General features: G+C 45.1%; 1 protein-coding gene across 1 annotated transcript in view; it reads left to right on the top strand.

Moving 5' to 3' along the window:
• The window catches only part of scara5 (scavenger receptor class A, member 5 (putative)), a gene marked incomplete at its 3' end in the record, with an annotated part of 446,945 nt that overhangs the window by 14,823 nt on the left and 411,774 nt on the right, over positions 1–20,348 (top strand). The window lies entirely within an intron of this gene.

Genomic DNA, 20,348 nt, shown 5'->3' with positions numbered 1-20,348 from the left:
CTCCATCATCGTCCTCCAGAGTTTACTAACCTGATCCCCTCCGTGATTCTCCTCCAGGATTTACTATTCTCAGTGAGAGAGGCCAAACACCCTGAGACCACATTTTGATACACACTGAAGCTCGGGGCCCACATGCCTGGTAAATACCACGTTGGGTGAAAACATACAGGCTCCTTTTGGGTTCTTCTTCGTCTATGTCCAAAGAAAGACGGCAATAAAACAGACAGACAGACGGACAATAGGACAGACAATAGGACAGAAACAGACACACACTCAGTATGTTGATATCTTTGATTTGGACACCAGACTACATGCCAAGACACACAGGCTGTGGGATGTTCGTCCCACTCAAACATTACCAAACACTGTTTAGAAACCTTCAACTAAATACAACAAGGTTCTGTTTGCCATGTACGCCTTGTTAAAATCACCAATCCCACCAGATCTCTCCCAAACGCACACAGACCGCACCCAGAGGTGACTCACATCGCTGCTCACAGAGGTAAACAACAAGTCTCGACTTTGAAACTGAGATCCATTACACTTTAGTGCTCCCAAGTTTACTAATAAAACGCATGTATCCCATACAGTAATAACCACAAAGAATGTTGGACCTGGAGCCCGTTTTCCTACTTACGATGATGTTGTCAACAGTTCTCTCTCTGCACAACCTGCGCTGTTCTTCTTTATTTCATTCTGAAATACAAGCCCAGAAGTAAACACTGAAATGCCTACTTTGGGTGCACTGTGGAGTAGATTTGTGGTAGCAACATTGTCACAAACTGGGTGTTGTACGTGACAAAAAGGGAGTCCACACTTCAATGAATTTCAAAATAATTATTTATTTAACTCCAACTCAATTAACCTCTTAAGCCCGATCGGTACCGGGCCGAGATTTATTTCACGTCACGAATAGATCAGTGCACTCCGTATTAAGTAATGTCGTGTTTCTTTTTCAAATGTAGCCAAGAGTAAAGACTCTTTCAAAATAGCACTGTTTGTTTAGCAATGATTTTAAGTGTTATTAGCGAAATATCAGTTTATAAAAATCTTCTACACATTGCATCGGAAACCGGAGGATTTAGACGTGAGGACATGACGCCGTCATGAAATTGTTGTAGTCCTAAGAAAGAGGAGACCCAGAGCTTTCAATGGATGGTGAGATTTCATAAAACTAAATTACCCAGCTCACACCAGCCGCAGACAAAGCCGTAGCTGCTTGACGTAAAAAAAGAAAATATATATATATTATTGTAAAAATATTAAAAAAAAAAATGTTATCCTCTTTTTCTCTCCGCCTGATTTTTCTGTGCTTTTCCTCCCATCCCAATTTAGTCGTTATGCCAATTCCCCCCCCTACCTGGTCGTTGTGCGCATGTGCCCCCTACTGGTCGGTCAAGGGAGCCCTGAGGTCTACCACATGCTTCCTCTGACACATGCGGAGACAGCACGGACTCTCATTGATGAAGTGTGACGTGTGGGAGGTCACGCTGCCTTCACCACTTCCTGTCTTTTGCTGTGCAGGCGCCCTGACCTGACCTGTAGGAGTCTCTGTCCACAATGCCAGATTACCACCCCATCTACTTCCCTCCCGCTAACTCAGCCAAACGAGTTAGTATGACGGCTGGCCCAAGCCGGAGGCAATGCTGACACCTGGATTCGAGACCGGAGTCTCTCGCATTGGTGACTAGCGCAATCTCCGCTGCGCCACCCAGTCGCGCCTTATTGTAAAAATCTTGACTATCTCACGGGTCGAACAAACCTCAACGTTATTGCCATAAAATACAACGTATATTGTTTATCTTTCTGTGAACGTCTAGGAAAAAAACCTGTTTTAAATCCAGTAAGAAATGGTGGAGCTATGGACATTATACAAAAGTTACTGTATTGTTTGTTTGTTTGTTTATTACCACAGTTAAACAGAAGTAAAAACAATACATAATAAGTTATAACGATTGTGAAGGAGAAGTTAGAAGCCTAGAGGCTTATCAAGAACTTCCCCTGTTTTATAAAATCAAACATACAAAAATACGAAAATATGCATATTATAAAATACCAGAATACATTAAAAAGATTTGTGTTAATTTCTGCATGCATATACTGTGTACATAATAATATATAACAACCCACCTGCCTACAAACCTACCCACCCACATAACCAAATGCATACCTACATGTATGACCTATTATCTATCTACTTTTGGATGAGAATTTTTTTGTAGTTTGCTTTAAAAATAAGCAGAGATGGAGATTTCCTCAGCATAGGATCAGCTGCATTCCAAAGATTGGACCCTCTATACCTCACTGAGAACTGCCTAAGTGAAGTACCACAATAAACTATGCCATTGGAAAGAGGAGATTTGGCCCGATCCATATATGTATGACTTGGCCATAATAAGGTCATTTATAGGCCTGATATTCTATATTCATATTTCATATTGCATGTGTCCAGATGGCAACATTCTGTACTGTATCTACAATTTTCTTTTTAAATCATCTGCCCTTTGTTCATTTACTTAGATTCTTAGTACACTTGATCTCAAGAAGGTGCTGAATGAGCTTAGTGGATTATTCTTTTTTACTTTTGTCAATGTTAGCATGGTGTTATTCAAACATTACAATTTACTCAAGCCTAGTAACCCTTAGGGGTCACGCTGGAGCTTTGAACCCGTCGGCGGACAACAAAAGAAATTAGAATCCCTCTTAAATGCTCAAAAAGGACATCTTTTCAGAAATCGATAAAAATAGAAAAATTGCCATTTCTAGTGCTTTGACATGTAAGGTATACGTCCCCCAACTTGCTAAACCTAATACGAATTGTAAATACGTTTAATTCTTGCTAGATGGCATGATTGTAATAATCTCCATTTGCGATAAGAACTACAATCGCGTCACGAAACGCACATACATGGACGCGCGCACACACACAATAGCGGCGTGTGCGCTGTGAATAGGTGTTACACTTACACCCCCGCAGAGGCGTGAGACTGGTATCAGAGCCTACCCCCCCATCCAAATTCTAAACATAATAATGTATGAATTATCTGTTGCAATAATATCCACGGGACTCGACTTTTTGCAGTCGTTTCTCCTCTCCTGCGTGAGGAGTCTGAGGACATTCGCGGACATTCTCTCAGATAAAAAAAAAAAGCTTACATACACATACACACACTCTCGCTCTCTCTCAATTCAAATGGGCTTTATTTAACATTAACTACTGTATGGCAGAGTGCGTCTGTGTATACGAGGTATGAATGATCACTGGCTGCTGTGTGACGAGTTTGCTCATCCGCGCTGTCGCGCTATATAAATCCAAGTCATTATTATTATTATTATTAAACACGGACCGCTTTAGTTGACAAAATTACATACATTTCGGGTCATTTCATAATAGCAGTGTGGACCAGCTCTGTAACCAGCTCTGTAACAAGTACAACGCATCTCGCTAGTTGACAGCTTACGCATGCACCCGCGCTGTAGTAAACACGGTGCTTTAGTTGACAGCGTTCGATGCGCTTTGTGAAGGAAAGATGACGTCGCCTCTCTCTCTCTCTCTCTCTCTCTCTCTCTCTCTCTCTCTCTCTCTGTCTGTCTGTCTGTCTGTCTGTCTGTCTGTCTGTCTGTCTGTCTGTCTGTCTGTCTGAGAACCCAGGTTGCTTTCTAACCTATATATATCTCTCTCCCTCTCTCTCTCCCTCTCTCTATCTATATCTCCCTATCTCCCTCTCTCTCCCTCCATCTCTCCTCTGTATCTCCCTCTCTGAGACTACTCCCGGTCTGAGTCATGTAAATCACAAATCATGTAAAACCCAGATTCGGCTCAAACAAGGGACTAAACACGTTTCGCAATTATGCCACAACAATGTGGAACGCCCTACCCAAAGCTGTAAAGGAATGTAAATCACTACCCACCTTCAAAAACACTCTCAAAGAACACCTACGGGAGACTGCAATTCAAAACTGGCCCCTACAAATGTCCTAACCCAGTTGTACAATAAAGACCAAGCATGGCTATTCCAATGTACAGCCCCACCCAACCCCACCCCACCTACCCAACCTCCTCCAATGTACAGTTTCCATGTCAAATGTATGTCAGTACTCCAATGTACAGTGTCCCCCCCCCCCCTACCCAACCCCCCCACCTCCAATGTACAGCCCCACCCCACCTACCCAACCTCCCCCAATGCACAGTTTCTATGGCAAATTTGTAATGACTGTACCAGAATGTTTGATAGGACATTGATTGAAAACTATCGTCTCAAATTTGACAATTGATGGCTTATTTTGAAGGTATGAATCTGTAATTTTATATTATGTAACAAAAAAAAGGGGGAAATTCTCAGGAGGAGGAGCTATTTAGGTTAGACTATTTGTTGGGGTGTTGCTAATTGGGCAATTCAGTTAATTCTCCTCAGATCATTCATGATGGAACATAACGTGATGAAATCATGATATTGTGATACACAATTATATCTGAATTGGTAATAACAAGCACATAACTCGCATTTCTCAAAATATCTGATATATTGGAGGCTGTCGTGTCACAAGTGTTAATAATCTGGTAGATCCTGATGCCCATTTGGCCCAGTGCAGTTTCTAACAACCCACATGTCTGTTTCCATCAAGGCAGCCTACCTTCTGTAAGAGAATCGGCTGGGTTTTCATGGAAAAGCCATCCATTCTGGCTGCTCAGTCCTGATCCAGCTATAAAGACCACAACATATCTAAAGGCTCACTGTGCATTACACCTCATAGTCCACTGTCCATGTGCCTGACATTTAAGGTGTGTATGTGTGTGTGTTTTGTGTGTATGTGTGTGTGTGTGTGTGTGTGTGTGTGTGTGTGTGTGTGTGTGTGTGTGTGTGTGTGTGTGTGTGTGTGTGTGTGTGTGTGTGTGTGTGTGTGTGTGTGTGTGTGTGTGTGTGTGTGTGTGTGTGTGTGTGTGTGTGTGTGTGTGTGTGTGTGTTTTCAAAATATATATCATTTGAATATTCATATAATATGTACACTTAAGTAAACACATTTAGATGGTAAATCAGACTACAGCTTTGCTATTATGGAACGAAATGTAAAATATTGTAATGTAATATATCAACAAGCTTAACAAAATAACTAATACTGTCTCATTCGCTAAATGCATCATGTAAAAGAGTTCAGTTTTATCAAAAGCCTTCTCACTATCTTTTTTTACCCCAGGAGGTGAAGAAATTCAAGCTATTGCGATGCTATAGCAATATAATAGTGCTAGCAATTGTTTTATCATTATAATACTTTTTAAACCGATGTAATACAGTTCTTAGCATAGCTATTGTGTTATTTTGTTAGATGATAGTTTACTTTCTCAGAAATCTAACATTAGCTACTAGCTAGGCTTAGTCTATTCAAAATCATTAGATGTCTGTGGGGGGCGTATTACCCCAAAACAGGAGAGGCATCTTCCCTCAAAGGTCCTATTCTTACACTTTCATGGATGACAGTATGTCGGTTAGTATGTTGGGAGTTGGATGTGTGTCTGAAATCTTATACACCAGAAGGTCTTACAAGAGGGTACTACCAAAGTCTGTCTAGAGAGAAGATGGTTCACTCTGCTTCATTGTTGATAACAGGGACTAACAAGATGAACAAGATCTGTGCCCTATCTCTTTGAATGGGGAGTACTCCATATTTAGTGATAGAAAAATGCCTTTTCCCCCAAAGTAGACCAGCTTCTATGCATGCGCCACCTTCCTTGTGTGATATTCTATTCCAGTTGTCTTTGGTCTTGTTTTCTCTGGTTATGATCATGTTATTAGTGTGTGTGTGTAAAAAAACTAATAATATAATTATTATAAATGTCGCTCTCTCTCTCTCTCTCTCTCTCTCTTGAAATCTACAGTTACACATTTAGTATGTATTTAGTGAGGTAAATGAGTACAAGACATGTTTCACAGACACACACACACACATACACACACACACATACACAGACAGACAGACACACACACACATTTACATTTACACATTTACACATTACATTTACATCTAGTCTAGTTTGCTTATTTTTTTTTGATATGGTACAGTACTGTAGATACAGACACAGACACACACACACACAGAAACACACACAGGCTAGGCCTCCTGCTGGGTCCATTCACTGGAATAACAAAGGAATGACTGGGCCTTTGCTCAGGTGTGAAATGGTGCTAGTGACAATGATCACATTGAATTCTGGGAGTGTAGTTCTCTCATCAGATATCTGAATGAACTTGGATCTAGTTCAAAGTCCTATACTGAAAAGGTGTTAGGATTTTACCAGAATGTTTGATAGGACATTGATTGAAAACTATCGTCTCAAATTTGACAATTGATGGCTTATTTTGAAGGTATGAATCTGTAATTTTATATTATGTAACAAAAAAAAAGGGGGAAATTCTCAGGAGGAGGAGCTATTTAGGTTAGACTTCTAAGGGCAGACACAATATTACTGACACTGGGAATACATTCCCTGAGATCCACAGATGTCCCTAGATAGATACCAAGAACATGCAAATGGACCTTGTAGAAGTGGAGCAATCTTCCATTTACTTAAGTATGTATTTTTAGGCAGATTTTCAGAAAATAGGGCTAGGGCTTAAGAGGTTAACACTTTGGCTGCCTAAGGTTAAATTCATGATATACCATAGATTGCCAGCGCTATTTGTCTATGGAGAAAGTCCCCTTCTTTGCAGGGCTATAACTTTTTAAATTCTATTGCTACATTGCCATTATTAGGGCCCATTCAAAGTCCTATATGTATTGTTCATTGTGTAGCAACGTTAAACTTTTTCATTCACATATTCATAGTAAAGTATGGTCTAATGTATAAGTATGTTTTCATCTCTTTCTGCAGCTTTCTCCAGAACGTGATATATAGCCCCAAATGCATTATATTGATTATGAAATACAGTTTGATGGCAATCAGCGCGATATAAAAAATTCCAACTAGACGTACTTCTAGAAGTTACTACACGTCATCTGATGTTGACCGGATGGGCTAGGGGGCGTTTATAATTCCGTGGGCAGCGTTATACCAATCATCTAATGTGGGTCAAATGTTGATAATAGCAGTTAGTATCGAAGACGGTAACGTTACACGCTGAAACTCACCCCAGTCTCCGCGCGCCGTTGGGCGATCATCGTCGAGTAGAAATCTTATCATTATGGGATATATTTTTACCCGGTCCATCTCCAGCTTGTATAATGGTATATACGTCCAAATCATGTTGTTTATCGAGTTATTGCCAATCGATCACCGTGTAGCGTGACGAGCCAGAGTCCCATGACCTATAGCGAGCGCCCGGAAGTACTACGGACGTCTAGGACAACCTCTATGCAACATCCTGTTTGGCAATTGCGCCGATCGGCCACCAGATGGTGCTCCTGAACCGCCAGAGAGCTCAGTGGGTCCTGCTGGTGGATCTCAGGCCAGCGGAGGGGACATATGAATCCGATCGCAGATTTTTGAAATATTGATATAAGGACGACGTAACGCGTCCTCCGGCAACTTTAGCATGGCCAGCAAAGACGTCTAAAGACGGTTCCCGGCAGTCAAAGTGTTAAGAGGTTAAAGAAATGTTTGCGGGTCCAAAATGAATGTTGTTGTTTACATGTTGCATGCATGTATGTATGTAAGAGATGTACTCTCTTTTCTGGACTTTTTTTGTATCACAAACAGTACTGTATTTGCAAATCTGGTATGTCATAAATGTATAGATGTAGCAGTACTGTCTATCTGTATGTCATGTATGTCATATATGTCCTGATTAATTGAAAATGGGGGACCCTGATGTAAACCAGACGAAAGTCTTTCTCTGGTCTGCATCCCCTTAACAATTGTGTGTATTGAGCTGTACTGTATTGTACCCATTCTGCAATCTGTTAATAAAGTTTTCAATCAATCAATCCCTACTTTCTCCATGTAGAATGCACCTGATTGGATAAATTACATGCTGGTGCTTTAGTGCGACATCTAGTGGCTGAATTAAGCATTACATCACGCGCAGGAGTGGTTTGTGACCAATAAACCATGCCTAGGGGTGGTCGTTAGACCCCCCTAGGCATGGTTTATTGGTCACAAGTCACGACTTCAAGTGATGTAAAGCTTTTATACAACTGCTAGATTCATCCAACCTTATTTCTATACAATAAACACACATTAATCGAAGATTTATTGAAAAAACCATCCGCCAGAAAAAGTAGTTCCCACAACTACAAAAAAGACAAGTTGCCTCCATGTGGAAGCAGCTTGAAGTGCATCCAACCAAACTAACACATCCAACTGTGTATTATTGGAATGATTGAGAGAAGTTGCCTCATGTGGAAGCAGCTTGAAGTGCATCCAACCAACTAACACATCCAACTGTGTATTATTGGAATGATTGATTGAACATTTTATTACCAGATGCAGAATGGGTACAATACAGTACGGCTCAATACACACAATTGTTAAGGGAATGCAGACCTACTTTCCATAGAACTTCATTCTTAGATGCTTCTATATAAAGTAGGTAAAACAAATTAAAAAGTCTTCTTTGCCCTATAGGAAAAAAACGTTTTCTTTGCCCTATTCTTTTATTTATTTTTTTAAACCTACTGTAGAGGGCCTAAACTTAACCAGTTGGAAACCAAGCGTACAGTAATAAAATTAGCAATCAATCAATCAACTCAATAGGCCATGCTCACTTAGAACAGCGCAGCACCCAGCTCTCTGACTATCCCCCGCGTTGCAGGCAGAGTGTGTGTGCGTGCGTGTGTGTGTGTGCGTGTGTGTATGTGTGTGGGGGGGGTGTGTGACGGTGGGTGGAGACTAGAGCGAGCGCTGACGGTCGAAAGGAAAAAGAAATTGAAAAAAAAATCGCAAATTAATCCATCAATCAATCCGCGATTTTTCTTTTGTTACAGAATGATTCAAGACCCATCAATTACATCATCCAACATTGTTTAAACGACTAAGACATTCGCTGTGACAGAATCGCTTGATATTTAGTCGTTTAGTCGCATCAACATATCCATTTGTAAAGATTATTGGCCACCTTCTTGTGATCCGGCGGAGTGATGTGATGTGGGTCGGTTGTGGGCGGGTCCTGGGCCAGCAGCGTGGATTGTTGCCAATAAAGACGTGTAAAATGACTGTTTCAGCCAATCAGAATCGAGAAATTTGCATGCCGTTGTATAATGTTATCTATAGCACCTTTAAATAATGGTTAGTAGCAGCTAGTAACTTCCTCATAATAGCCTGGTTAACCAGTGTGTAATGTCTGCATTGGTGTTTTTCTCCAGACGTAGAGTGTGGTGTCTTAATGCCGTAGGAATTTTTAAAAGTAGAATCTGCTCCGCTCGCCTCCTGTATCAATATTGACCGTGGCCCCTTGTGATGTCAGACCAGGTTGGAGTGTCTTTACAGAATCCCAATGAATGTCAGGCACGGCTAAACACTGTCGAGAGCTGTGACCCCAGGCTGATACGCACACATACAGACACACACACACACACACGGACCACTGGATGTAACGGGGAAGGTGTTTAAATAGTTGTCTGTGATTTAAGAGGCAGGGAAAGCCAACTGATGAATGTAAAATGAGTCAGTCTGAAGCACTGTTCATCCACACTCACTAGCAGTACTTCAACCAGTTACTAATGTTCATCCACACCCACTAGCAGCACTTCAACCAGTTACTAATGTTCATCCACACCCACTAGCAGCACTTCAACCAGTTACTAATGTTCATCCACACCCACTAGCAGCACTTCAACCAGTTACTAATGTTCATCCACACCCAGGGGCGTAGCTGTAGATTCTGGGCCCCATGAAAGAATGTATTTGTAGGCCCCCAGTGAATGCGAGTGTGCGCTAAGCGCGCAAGATCATTCTTTTTTTGGTCATTTATTTATTAATGAAAACGCATAATATGGTTTTTACCTATACATTCGGATCAGCAGTTCAGCACCTGCACTGTTGGTGGGTGAGCCTACTGTAGTAAAGGATGTCGCATTGCGTTCATCTTAAATGAATGGACCAATGCAATAGTCTACTAAAGACCCCCTCTCTCTATATATATCTCTCTCACACACACACACACACACACACTTCAGAAACAAACATAGTATCAATGAGAGCATCAATAATACACCGGAGTGATGTCTAGTAGTTTTTTTTTGGGCCCCCCCCCCCCAGTGCTGGGCCCTTGGAATCATCCTAAGCTCCCCCCCCCCCCCCCAGCTACGCCCCACCCACTCCCCACCCACTAACAGTACTTCAACCAATTACTAATGTTCATCCACACCCACTAGCAGTACTTCAATCAGTTAAACATTTTCGTCCACACCCACTAACAGTACTTCAATCAGTTACTATTGTTCATCCACACCCACTAACAGTACTTCAATCAGTTAAACATTTCCGTCCACACCCACTAACAGTACTTCAACCAGTTACTAATGTTCATCCACACCCACTAGCAGTACTTCAACCAGTTACTAATGTGCATCCGCACCAACTAGCAGTACTTGGATAGCATGGCATTTTAGTCAACACATTTACTGTAAGACACATTTACTGAAACACACGTTTACTGTAAGACACGTTTACTGAAACATATTTACTGTAAGACACATTTACTGCAAGACACATTTTCAGATAGACTGGAAGCCAATGCCGGCAGAAGATGCATTTGTCAGTAATGGGGATGAACATTTCACTGGCGATGCATTGGGTCATCTGGGAGATATTTTGCATAGGATGTTGGCACCTATCATGAAAATAACCCCCACCCCACCCAAAAAACTAAATCTGCATTATACTGTATGTAATGGTCTGCAAGACCAGATGTTATAAAAGTGCAACATCTATTTAAAACTACAGTACATATTCCTGACTGAATTTAGACAAAACTACACATTCCAACCCCCAGACTCTAAACTGTAACATTGCAACATTTTGTCAGGAAAATATTAACAATGTAAAGGCAGAATTATGAAGTATACTTCTGTGTCGCAGTTCCTTTCTCCAACCATCATACCTACATTCTGGTGTCCAGTGCTGTGACCTTGGGGCACTTGTGGTGCTACCCCCAGCAAAGCATCTGCACCACTTTGACTTTTTAGTATAAAGTTAGCTTTAGACACACCACAGCGGATGGTGTAGACGGATATGAAAATAGAGCAAGTGCTCAAGGGTTTCATGGTGGATCTGGAGGTAGACGGCAAGAACAAGCACTGGGCATCAAGTTGGTGGCTCCTGAATGATCTCACAAGCCCTGGAACTGCTACAAGCAACCCCTTATCTTCCTCAAGAAAAGGCATGCACCAAATGTGCTGTTTGCCTACAAAGATAGTAGGTTTGGGTGCCTGTCCAGGGTAGCAGCAGTCCTCCTAATCTACAACTATGACCGTCTGGTAGAGTTCCTGAGCCAGAATCAACAACCACCTAGCCTGCCTAGTCAGCGAAGGGATGGAACCTTCCTACCTCAAAGTGGTCCTCGTGGTGTTCGCCTGCCTGGGTGACTCGGTGGAACCCAGACGATCAGTGACAACTTCACAAGGTTCACAAAGCCTGTGTATCCTGGGGTGTCTGATGATATAGTCACTGGTGTCAAGAAGACCTACAACTCAGGCGAGTAACATCAATGACACCCCTGTGCACAACATTGGCATGGAGAGACAATGTGGAAAAGTGGACCAAAGACTGACAGGTTAGGCACATTGAATGCAGTCAGCAGGTCAATCATCTAGCAGGCGAGACCGCCTTCCAGGGTTTCAAGGCAGCAGCCCAAGCTAAAAGGGAGGTCGAACTCAACTGGAGTAAACAAATTCATTCAAACCTTTATTTATTCTCAAAGACAATTGAGGTGACCCTCATTTTCAATGTCGTCGGGACTTTACAGACATTTCAATGCACACATTTATACAATATAACAATAATAAATATTAACTATCTATATAGTACTTTTTCCCACACATGGACCGCAGTCCAGAGTGCCCCACAGCAATTAGTATAAAATCAGCACACAATTGGCAGAATAAAAAACAATGCATACATTGCAGACATAAGAATAGGTATAAAAGTAGTGCAATGTAAACGTGCAGACTTAAGAATAGGCATAAAATAAGTACAATGTCGCTCGAAGGCATGTGAATCCCCCCGGAACAGTCAGTCTCCCAAACACACCAAATGAAGGAGAGGTTTAAAGAGGGGGCAGAGCAGAAACGGGAGATGGCTCAGAGAAAAGAGAGGAAGAGACTGAACATACTGGACACACTGAAATCTAGTGGTGGCCCCTTCACTGACCGTGGGGAAGTCGAGAATTTCCTTGTGGATGAAACCACAATGCAAAGCAGCATCCAGGATGAAGCTGGATGCTGGAGAGAGTACCATGCTCCAGGTGACACTGCCCAGTGGGACGAGGAGGATGAAAACTGCACATGAGTTTGGAGATGCCCTCATGTCCTACCTGGGCAGGAGGAATGACCGAACCACACTGACATATGATCAATTCCAGACTTGACAGGCTGGCATCTTCTTAAGTTCTTTCCATGATGCCAATATGACTGAATAATAATCCATAATGAATGAATTTTTAACAAAGTATTACAAGTGAATTGAAAGTCTGTATACACTAGTATTAGCAGACAACAAGACTAGTGAGGCTATATAAATGGCAGAATATCCAGAAAACACATTTTTGTAATGTAATGTTCCACCAGTGTCTAAATAACATTGCAGACTGAAGCCAAGTCCATATAAAGATTAACCCTAAATAACATTTCAGACTGATGCTAAATCCATACAAAGACTAGCTAGGCAAAACCCATTTTTATATAATGTCTCCTTTAAAGAGTGTGTAAATGTGGTTTAAGTTAAGAGGAGAATGCTGTGTTACTATACATTCCATGGCTGTGACACAATGCTTTACTCAGACAGCTGTGTTTTCCTTTAGATGGAGCTGAGGGGGGGGGGGGGGGGGGGGGGGTGTGTCTGTGTATAAATGTGTGTGTGCAGGGGATGCATTAATGCAAGGGAGGAGAGGGTTACATTTGTGTGTCAGAACTATGACGCCGTTTACCATCGCTAAGCAACAACTGTAACAACCTGTGGTGTGTGTGTGTGTGTGTGTGTGTGTGTGTGTGTGTGTGTGTGTGTGTGTGTGTGTGTGTGTGTGTGTGTGTGTGTGTGTGTGTGTGTGTTTGGGCATGCAGCAGTGGCTCTCATCCAATCACTGGTCTCCATTGACAGTGACATCACTCGTCTTGGTGAAATTAAAACCATGCTGCCCGTGCTGCTCGCTCTGTGTTTATGCTCTTCAAGGTGTGTGTGTGTGTGTGTGTGTGTATTTGTAAATTATCTGTCATTACAAGTCTGTGTGTATGTCTGTGTAAATGTGTATAATAAACGTGTGTCAGTAGAACAGGAGAGAAATGAGTGGAAAGATAAAGGGATGTGTTGGAAGTTTCTCTCCATCAGTCTTAATCAAACCGCTGTCACGACCATCCGTCCGACTCACAACAGAATTACATGGGATTTCATGGCTGGTGATATTTGCGTTGTGTACTGTATGAAGGAGGTAATATGGTTTCTAACCCCATCAATCTCATCTGACGCACAACATATTACATCAGATTTCACAGCTGGTTTTAATTTAATAGCATTCCTGTTTGTTCAGGAAAAGGTTACTTGCTACAGAGACACTAAGGGGACGGTTTAGAATGTTGGACCCTTAGCCATGTTTCCTACTTTCCACCGATGTTGTTGTTGTTGTTATACCTTTATTAATACCCTTGGGGGAAATCCGTCCACCGCATTTTGATCCATCCTAACTATATAGGAGCAGTGGGCAGCCTCATAGTGTGGTCCCCAGGGACCTGGGGCCCTTAACCCTTTCACTACCGCACTACAGAAGGTTAACCTTTTACTACCGCACTACAGAAGGTTAACCTTTTACTACCACACTACAGATGGTTAACACTTCACTACCACACTACAGAAGGTTAACCTTTTACTACCACACTACAGACGGTTAACCTTTCACTACCACACTACAGAAGGTTAACCTTTTACTACCACACTACAGACGGTTAACCTTTCACTACCACACTACAGAAAGTTAACCTTTCACTACCGCACTACAGACGGTTAACCTTTCACTACCACACTACATAATGTTAACCTTTCACTACCACACTACAGAATGGTTAACCTCTCACTAACACACTACAGAAGGTTAACCTTTCACTAACACACTACAGAAGGTTAACCCTTTCACTACCACACTACAGAATGGTTAACGTAAGGTTATGTATATAACCAAGTTCTATGAATACTGGTGACGCTCAGCGTCATCTGCACGCACTTCACTTCGTGCACGAGCACTGAATAAAAAATTCCACAATGTACCTTTACATCCCAACATTTGTCTGGCCACACCCCTATCCGCTTACCTTCATAAGCAGGTGTGTGGTCACCTACTCGCCTCCTTCCCAAACTTTCACCACTAGGCGAGATCAAGGGCCGCAGTGGCGTCCTGACGCTGAGCGTCACCAGTATTCATAGAACTTGGTTATATACATAACCTTACGTTCTATTTCATACTGGCTGCCGCTCAGCGTCATCTGCACTACAGGAGCTGAGCGGGAGCCTGAAGCTCGACAAATGTACCCCACTGAGGCCCCCCACAACCATCAGACCGGGGAGGACCGAGCCCCCCGACCCTCCCTAATGGAGGATACCCTCCCTATTGGAGGATGGGAGGGAGACTGATCCGACCGTGCAAAGAGGAACTCAAGCAACTCAACGCACAGGGTGAGCAGATCGTGGCTTGACCCCACGACTACGCACACGCACAACCCGCATGCCACCTGGGAACGAACGGAAGGAACAACCCTCGTTACTGCCCCCAAAATCACGGAGTCAAGAGCAAACTCAACCCTGTGGCAAGGCCGTAGCAGCGGAGCGCGAAGGAAGACCCAGACCCACTGAAGGGACTGGATCCCCTGGAAAAAGGGGGGCCCGGAGAGGTCAATGACGCCAGCCATCAAGACCCAACCAGGCGGTCACTTAGTGACACCGCCCCCCACATCGCCAGCGTATTCGGATAGGGCCCCTCCAAAAGCGGGCCTTTTCCCCCCAATAGTACACCGCCTGGCACACTGACCCTGCAACACAGGCAGTCAGCATGGCCGTAAAGCACTCAAAAAAGGTTAACCAACGGAAGCAGGCAGCGCACAGGGGAAACCAGGCAGCAGGCTGTAGACCTGAGCCTGGAGCACTGCGGACGAGACAGGCGCCAAAGGGGTCAACTAAAAACAGCCCCCCCGGCGGAAGGGGCGTATGCTGGCGTTGTTGAGCACCATGACAAAGCCTCCATCAAAAAAACCCACCCAGAGGGGTCGAGGCAGAGAAGGCTGACACGATTGGCAGACGTCATGAACGTGCAGGGGCACACTCAACCGGGTAACCCGGGAGTTGACTCTGCTCCAACACACCAGGGAATCAACCACCCTCTCGGTACACAGACGGTGGTTGTTCCTATAACCCCTCAAGAAAAAGGGTTATCCCAGGCCTACGGTTTCAACGAAACATTACTTCGGACCGGGCCCGGCGGCTCGGGAAGCACACAGGGTTACCAGAGGAGGTCCAGAAGACCACCCCAACAGCCCCCTCTTCGCCATGCATGAGAGAGGAGCGAAAGAAAGGAGAACCAGCCCCTTACAATAGTGCCAGATACAACATGTACCCAACAAAGGGTCTCCATAACGCCTAACCCCGCGACACCCGGGCCGACCCGGCATTTTTCCCCCTGAAAAAAGTGCAAGTCCCTCAGGGTACCAGAACAGCAGATCTGCATCCCCGGCGGACAACGGGTTAACTGACCTGGACCAGCTTGACCAGAACTGAACGAGAATCCATCGAGACCCAGTAACAGGCTCTCCCAGTTGCCCTATAAAAACGCTGTTTTAATAACGAGCAACCAAGGTGTACTAGCCTCCTGCATGATTCTTAACAGAAACACCCCAAGCCAGCACTATGTATGCGTCGGGACCCAAAACATATCAATGGACAGTCTAACCAGACCCCACATTGATCCTTCAAGGCGCCTGGGAGAACAACAAGAAGGTTGTCGTGCTTCATATTCTCCACTCTTTTTATTAAAAAAGAAGAAACACAGACTGACATGAATCCCACGTGACGCAGCCGAGGGTCAAAATTGTTTAAATTTTTACATCCCGCCACTCTCACCACAGAGGAGAGACGGAACTCCCCAGAGAGACTTCCCACGTGAGCCATAGATTGAAAAGTCACGGTAACATTGAGTCATGTGACCAACCGACTCAAGTTACACGTATATCGAGCGTAGTAGAACAGTAAGTTCTTACGCTCTGCCCCGACAACTTGACGACAACAGATCCTACATACGGGTCTAAACTCATGGAAGCCGTTGTCCAATAGAAACGCGCCTAGTGACGTTTGCTATGACGGGGGGAAACCCAAGACTCAACCGCCCGTGATAGGTGCGGAGTCTGGGAAACCCTTACCCCCCCCCCCCTCCTTGCCAAGCCGCCTAACAGCTTGGCCCTGACCGAATGAAAAGAGATTCCAATAACCCCCTGACCAATCAGAAGAGGGAAGGAGGGGTTTATCCGGTACCCCCTCACAAGCCCAACCCTTGCATACGACAACAACAATAGCCATATGATACCTTCAGTAGCAATGCTAATGAATAGCGCAAGCTAATTCACTGCACGCTAACCACAGACACATCTGTGAACAGGGTTTATAGCAAGACCAAGTTGTGTGTGTGTGAACCCGACACCCGTATCTATGTTGTAAGACACAGAAAATCTGATGGAGAGAGCGGCTGAGCCGCGGTACGTTTTCATATGAGCATTACTGCAAACCAACACAATAGTGTTGCAGCTCAATATCACTGTTTAAGCAACAGAGCACACATCTAACCTCTACCTTTATGTGGAGATTCAAGTCGAGGCAGAAAAAAACCTTTTTCAACAGAGTGTAGGCTGCAGGCCTTGCTTAAGCTCTAACATGAAAATAACGTCTAGCCCTCCTATCAAACCCATACTAGCGAAAGAGTCACACATTGCATCCCCATCATATGTTTGGTGAATAAACACAGTTTGTTAACAAAAAATACAGTCCCCCTTTAGGAGGGACTCTTTATTTTCCAACAAAAATCATAGAGGGGCCGGGAAGGGAAACGGGGGGTGACCACAGAGGGAAAAAGTCAACTGAAGTCTTAGCGACGCCTGCCACGAGCCGCTCAGGGCTTCCCACCCCGTGGAGCCCCGGAGGGACGGTAAACGATCGGCGGCTGGTCTCGACGATCCCTACCGTCACCTCCGGGCGTAGATGGCGCTCTCTCTCTCCTCCTGGCCTTCTTCGCTGAAGGTCCAGCAGTGGCGGTGGTAGCAGCGGCAACCACGGCGGAGGAACCTCGACGACGCGGCGGCTGTCTGACTCCACCGGCAACATCGGGCGGGGGGAAATGAAGCTGGAGCACGGAGCGCTCCTCCTGCATCTCCCTGCAGGTTGAGGTCATCAGCTACAGTGCCGACCCGAATAGTCCAGCCTTGGAGAGGGGTGCGGTCAGAAGGGGAGTCCTCTTCTTCTCCGGCACACGCGCCTGCTCCAGCCAAAGGTGGCGCTGGATCAGAGTGGCCAGGGCGCGCACTTTCCCAGCGGCTATAGCCTGCGGCTGAATCAGATGCAGGATGGCTCCTGCCGACTGGGCGAGCTGATCATGCTGTAAATCAGTCAGCTCCGAGCCGCCCGTCAATATCCCGGACATGAATCTCGCCAGCTGCGCGATGTTGGCAGCTAGAGATTGTGTTCCGGAGATAAATGACTGGTCGCTCCAAAATGCCAACCGCCTTGCCGATTTCCCTTGGGGAACTGGCTTCCGTAACGGCTCCCACACCACCTCAGGACAAAGGAGCGCCTATCAAGCCGTGGCACGCCCTCCTTCATGCCGTCTACCAAACCCGCCACCCGCGTGACTTGCACGTAGGCGGGAGTAAGGCCCATGATGTGGGAGACCACCTGGCCCTGACTGACATAGGCCGCCATTGAGGGGAAAAATGGGTAGACAACGTCCACCCCTCTCACCGGGCGACGTTGCCATAGATGACCTATGAGATCGTCAGGGACAGGAACAGGCAGTGGCTGCGGCAGCGGCACGCCATTTGCGACTGCCGCCGCCGCCATGAGCTCGGGAAACAAAGCACGCAGTTCCCCCAGCATACTTTAATTTTCCGAGCCCGCGTCCCTCACATACAGCAGACTACTGGTTAAGGAGCCACATTCTGATGTCGCTGATAGCAGGGCATCCCGCCGCCGAGTCGGAGGTTGTAACCCAACATCTGCGGACGAGGAACCCCAAGGAGACATCTCACCCCCCTCCAGTGTTACCTGGACAGGCAGGGGACATGTCTCCACCGGGCCTTCAAACAAGAACCCGTCCGCCTCTATCATGTAGTCCTCTGTCTCCATCGGGCATGTAGAGACCGACGTATCCTCATCTGGCTCCAGCAACTCACCAAAACCAGGCCGTTCGCGTCTGCAAGCGAGCTGACGCAAAAAGTTTGCGTCTCAAATCCCCCGCAACCAAAGGAGCCGGTCGCCCAACAGCGGACGACTCCCCGGAAGCAGAGGAACCAGAGCCGGAACCAGGCCATCGCACAGGAGACTGCACTGGTGCACCAGCTCCTTGGAGAGGCAAACTACCCATCGGACGCCTACCGGGCGTGGCTGCCGACCACAAGAGAGGCCTCAACCCCGCTCCAAGACGCACGACAGAGGCGGCGATGGAGAACCGCTGGTGAAGAGTAGCGTTGCGAGCGCGACCCTCCGAAGTAGACATTATGACTTCGCTTTTTTCTTTCGAAATATATGAGAGAAGAAAAAAGCAAGTAAAAATGTAAACACGTCTCAACTTTCTTCAGCTAACAACCTCGTCAAGTGTGGGATCTACCGAAGGCACTTCCTTGTGGTGAAAGTGAAGGAGGCGAGTAGGTGACCACACACCTGCTTATGAAGGTAAGCGGATAGGGGTGTGGCCAGACGAATGTTGGGATGTAAAGGTACATTGTGGAATTTTTTATTCAGTGCTCGTGCACGAAGTGAAGTGTGTGCAGATGACGCTGAGCAGCAGCCAGTATGAAATAGAACCTCTCACTACCACACTACAGAAGGTTAACGTTTCACTACCACACTACAGAAGGTTAACCTTTCACTACCACACTACAGATGGTTAACCTTTCACTACCACACTACAGGACCGTCTGTAGTGTGGTAGTAAAAGGTTAACCGTCTGTAGTGTGGTAGTGAAAGGTTAACCATCTGTAGTGCAGTAGTGAAATGGTTAATAATCATGTGGGCTTTGCTGACAGACTGTATATATTCTGGATGGAGGGGAGCTCACACTCACAGATGTTCTGGGTTGTTTGCATAGCTATAGTATCTGTAGCGTTTTGCGGTCAATGACGGAGCAGTTTCCATACCAGGCCGTGATACATCCAGTTCGGGACGCTCTCGGCTGTGCCTCTGTAGGATCTCGGGCCCCGTGCTGAATGTCTTCAGCCGCCTGAAGGGAAAGAGGTGTTGTTTCCTCACCACCTGGCTGGTGAACATGTCCCAGGTGAGGTCCTCAGTGATGTCAACACGGAGGACCTTGAAGCTGCTCACTCTCAAGTCAAGAGTTTTATTTGTCACGGCATACAAGCATACAGTGAAATGCGGGTGGTCATGCCCGCAGCGATTGTGCAATAATACCAGTAATAAAAATAAGAATAAGACATAGAATGAGACATAACGAACGGGTATAATGTACATAAAGTTTACAAAAAGCATGGTAAAGACATGCTAAGGTCCTGCGATAGTGCAATACAGTGATGGCTACGGATGAGGCACTGGGTCTTATGTACACTACTATACAATACTATACGATATACAGTTATACTATATATCCTTATACTATATAGCTATCTTGCTATATCCATCTATTTACTATACAAGAACCACTCCTGTTCTTTTTTTAAAGTGACCTTTTCATTGTGTAAAGTGACCGTTGAATGTGTGCGTGTGCAGTGTGTTCGTGCTAAAGTGTCTGTTAGTGTGTGAGCATTTACAGTATGTGTGTTGTGTGTGTGCTTGTGTGGAGAGTGTTCAAGACTCTGATGGCCTGGGGGAAGAAGCTGAGCCGATGTCTCTCTGTCCTAGTTGCTGGTGTGCGCAGGCGTTTGCCTGACTGCAGCAGTTTGAACAGGCTGTTTTTGGGGTGGTGAGGGTCTTTCATTATTCTGCAGGCTCTGGATTTGCACCT

This window comes from Notolepis coatsorum (genome assembly GCF_963971535.1).
Source record: "Notolepis coatsorum genome assembly, chromosome: 5".
Taxonomy (NCBI): domain Eukaryota; kingdom Metazoa; phylum Chordata; class Actinopteri; order Aulopiformes; family Paralepididae; genus Notolepis; species Notolepis coatsorum.
Note: the sequence above shows the minus strand (reverse complement) of the source record. Positions and strands in the feature narration are given on the sequence as shown.